Below are 4365 nucleotides of genomic sequence, written 5' to 3'. Positions count from 1 at the left end.
TTATCCATTTCTCTGGGACTTGCCAAAATATGAATTAATTAAATTTCACATTTTTGGTGAAAAAATTAGTTTCCCTAAAGAAAGAAGTCATAATTTTTATAAGTTTTTGCTACAAATTCTAAAGCATGCCTTTATAGTCCTAAATAACTAAAGGTGAGAGGAGAGACAGCAATTTCTACCAAGTTATTCATATCCATGAAAATACATCCTGCCCTTAAGTACTCACAGTTTTATCTATCTAATCTTTCTATCTTTATAAATAATTAAGGTTGCAGTTGGGAAATGAAACGGAATGTGCAAATCTTTATTCCAAATGTAGGTTATTGGACATTTCTAAGTATTAAGTCTGCCACGTAGTGCAATAATTGATTATAATGGTGCTGCTAACAGTTACCATTTTGCTACCACTTCCATGTTTCAAGAGGTTTATATCACAGCTATAAATGTGTACTCTGTCCTGAACTGAATGTTGAAGATCTCAGCCTTGGAGAAGTCATTTTATAAAATGGAGAAAAGAGAAAGCCAACAGGATATATTTCCTCATGACGTTTTATCCTTGCAAAGAAAAGAATATGTTTGACTAAAATATTATTTTTTTATTACACAAGGAATTTTAATAGAAAGACTTAACTATGACAGTCCTGTTGTTGTTGTTATGTGCCATCGAGTTTCCTGTGTCTCATAGCAACCTTATGTACAACAGCCTTAAACTCTGCCCTATTCTGTGCCAATCTCACAATCTCCGACACATCTACCCCCATTACCTCAGTCACTGAAACAATTCATCTCATCAAGGGTCTTCGTTTCCTGTGCTGTCCTACAATAAGAAAAATAAAGTAAATATAAAAAAAAATTTTTTTTAAAACTTGTGATGGTTTAATCATCCAATAACTATGATTCTATTAATAATCAATTAAATTATCAGAATAAAATTCTTTACACTGTTGTGATGCAGAGTATATGATTATATACAGTTTCAATATGCAGTATACCTAAAACCAGCTGTGCTTTTTTAGTGGTGTCTTAGTTTTACCTTTCCAGAAAAGCTTTTCTTATTAATCACATATTGGCTCTGCATGATTACACCTGTTAATCCAATAAACATTTAAAGTCAAATATATCTTCCATTTTGTTAATAGATGTTAAATAAACATATTCTCTTTAGAAAAGGAGATGATTTGCAAAAATGAATGAATGGAAATCCAAAGTCTCTGCAAATTTTTACTGAAATTAATAATAAATCTAAAAAAGAAAAGATGTTTAACTGAGCAAATATTCATAAGCTAAGAAGTATCAGACCCTATTCTATTAAAACCTCTCAAGTTCTTGAGGTCAAGTTCATATCAACTCAAAGTTGACCCACCATCTGGTTTTCAGAGGCTGTAAATCACACAGAAGGAGATCTGTTATGTATCTCTGAGTGTCAATAATAGTAGAAACTACTGACACAAATTCTCCATAAATATCTGAACTTTTCTGAAATTCACTAAACTGTAAAGTTTACTGTTCGAATTGTGAGGCAGATTCAAAGTTGACTTTCTACTGGTTTTCAGAGGCTCAAAAATACATTAACAAGGCCTCAACAATAATGGCAATTTATTGATGTGTTTTGGGTTAATAATTCAGAAAATAAATATAATAATTCACTCAAAGCCGCCACATCTAGATGTTGTGTTGTGAAGTGTCTTCAAGTTGTAGACGACTCATAGTGACCCTATGAATGAAAGATCTGAATGCTTATATCTTTGGTCATGTCTCCATATTCATAGAGTTTCTAGAGGCAAGCCATTTCTGAAGTGGATGACACTTCTGCTTCCAAGCTTGTTTTAATCGGGAAGCTCCACCAAACACTGTCCGCCATTGGTAATCCTTATCACATTTGGCACATCAGTGTCACAGTGTTTAGCATCACTGCAATCATGAGTTCCCTCTGTGCAGCAATGCACAGACCTGTGCTGTACCACTTAGAAGAATTTTTGAAAAACAAAACAAAAAACCCCAAACAAATGAAACCAGATCTGAGGACTGCAAATTCAAATCTCCCACCTGGGGTTCAGTAGCATAACTTTCTCTCCACTAGACCAACATAGCTCTCTCTATGTTGTCATTGTTATTGTTGTTAAGTACATCTAGATATCTGAATAAAATTAAGAAAACTGGAAAGAAACTGCCGAGATTAAAAAAAAATAAAATGACTTATCACCTAAAGGGGGCCAAGGATAATATTACTTATAGTACTTTTAAGATGACATTGAGACTTATTTTTATGCTAATCCTGAAAGTTTGTTTTCCCTGACAATACAATTGCAAAATTGAAGTACAGAGAAATTAAGAACAATTTAGCTCATCAATTAAAAAAAGGCATTTTCAAGATTTGAACTGATCTGGTTAAGAGAGAGGACTCATCTAAATTCAAATCCTAGGTCTATTTCTAGGATCCAAGAACTCTCAGACACTTTACAGAGGGTCAAGGGACCTCAGTTTTCTCATATATAAGTAAGAATGCTTAATTTATATGACTGTTGTAAGTAGATTAAAAGAGATTATTCATATGTTATTTATGCTCCTATATATAAAAATTAAGTCCTGAGTATATGCGTTTTTGTTGTAATATTCCATCAAGTCAGTGCCAACTCATAGATGACCCTTCAGCAAGCTTTCAGAGGCTATAAGTCACATGGGAGGAGACTGCCCATCTTTCTCCCATGGACCCACTGGTGGATTTGAACCATGTGCCTTTAGGTTGGCAGCATAACTCTTTGCTTGCCCAGCCACCAGAACTTCCCTATATGCACTAAGCTCGTTGATTATTTTAATAAATTATAAACATTTATATTGCTTTATTTATTTATTTATTTATTTATTTATTGCTTTTGTAACTGGATAATTTTTGTGTTGACATTCAAAAGTGAACATATTTCCCATTCCCCCTCCCCCCCCCGTGTCCATTTTGTTCTACTATGCTGAACTGGACTCCCACTTTTTCTACTTGGGGAAGGAGTGACGATAAATTAGTCTTTAGGGAAATGCTCTGCTAACTCGAAGGCAGAGTCTCTATGAGGACTCAAATGGAACTCTGGACAAAGATGGACAATCACTTCCTATGCAATTTACAGCCTGGGAAACCTGGTACAAGTTCTGTTCTAACTCAACAGGAATGAGTATGTGAATGAGTGAATAACCAAAGAATTCCTATATGACAGTTTTTAACATTGTCATATAAATACTTGTAAAATATTTTAATTTTTTTATTTATAAAATAAAACATTCTCTTTCCTTGTTATATTCCTGTACCAAGTTTACTGCCAAGCCTATAGTGTTTGTAATATGTTCTGTACGAATAGTTACTCAAAATTTCATATTGTACCTTGGATTTTAAAATTATGTCAGGAACAAAATGTCTATTTGCCTTCTATCTTAGTAAATAATAATATTCAACCTGACCTGAATCAGAAACAGAACTAGGGCTTATTGAAGCAATGTGGAGAAGCACTTATGAGTTGTGTGAATCTCAGTCTTTCCCTCCTCCCATCCTATCAACTCATGCCATGTGCTAACTACACTGTTTAAAACTTAAGGAAAGAATCATCAAGGAAATATTAGTTTGGAAGTTTACAATGAATGGAACCATGTGCTAATATGCAAATTTTGTTTCAATCTATTCAGAAAGTTTGAGGCAAGTCAAAGTAGGAAAATACAGATGTGAACAAATAAAATATTTAGAATTGCTTACATAGGGGAACAAAACCAAAACATAATCCACCAACTAGTTTTTTTTTTTGTTTTTTTGTCTTTTGGTGTTGTATTTTGTTTGGTTTTTTTTTCAATGTGGTTCATTGAAATGGGTTTGCCAGATAACAGATGGAGAAAAGATAAAAGTTATAAAAATTTCACCTTACTTGGCTCTACAGTCAACAGCCATTAGAACAACTGTCAAGAAATCTGAAGGCAAAAGGCTGTCAAGAAATCTGCTGTCAAGGACCTCATCAAGGTGCTAATAAACAAGGATATAAGTTTAAAGACAAAGGTTCACTTGACACCACAACAAGATAAAGATAAATAATCCAATAGAAAAATGGGCACAGGATATGAACAGGCACTTCACCGAAGATGACATACAGATGGCTAATAAGCACATGAAGAAATGTTCAAAATCCCAAGTTCTAAGAGAGATGCAAATTAAAACAACTATGAGATATCATCTCACCCCAGTCAAAATAGCAAAATTTAACAGAACAGCAAGCAACAAATGCTGGTCAGCTTGTGGAGAAACTAGAACCCTTATTCACTGTTGGTGGGAGTGTAAAATGGTGCAACCCCTGTGGAAAGCGTTATGGCACTTTCTCAAAATGTTGCAACTAGAGA

Source organism: Elephantulus edwardii, unplaced genomic scaffold (genome assembly GCF_000299155.1).
Source record: "Elephantulus edwardii isolate Elephantulus edwardi_28Jun2011 unplaced genomic scaffold, EleEdw1.0 scaffold00081, whole genome shotgun sequence".
Lineage (NCBI taxonomy): Eukaryota > Metazoa > Chordata > Mammalia > Macroscelidea > Macroscelididae > Elephantulus > Elephantulus edwardii.
The sequence above is the reverse complement of the archived record's forward strand: the minus strand, read 5'-3'. Positions refer to the sequence as shown.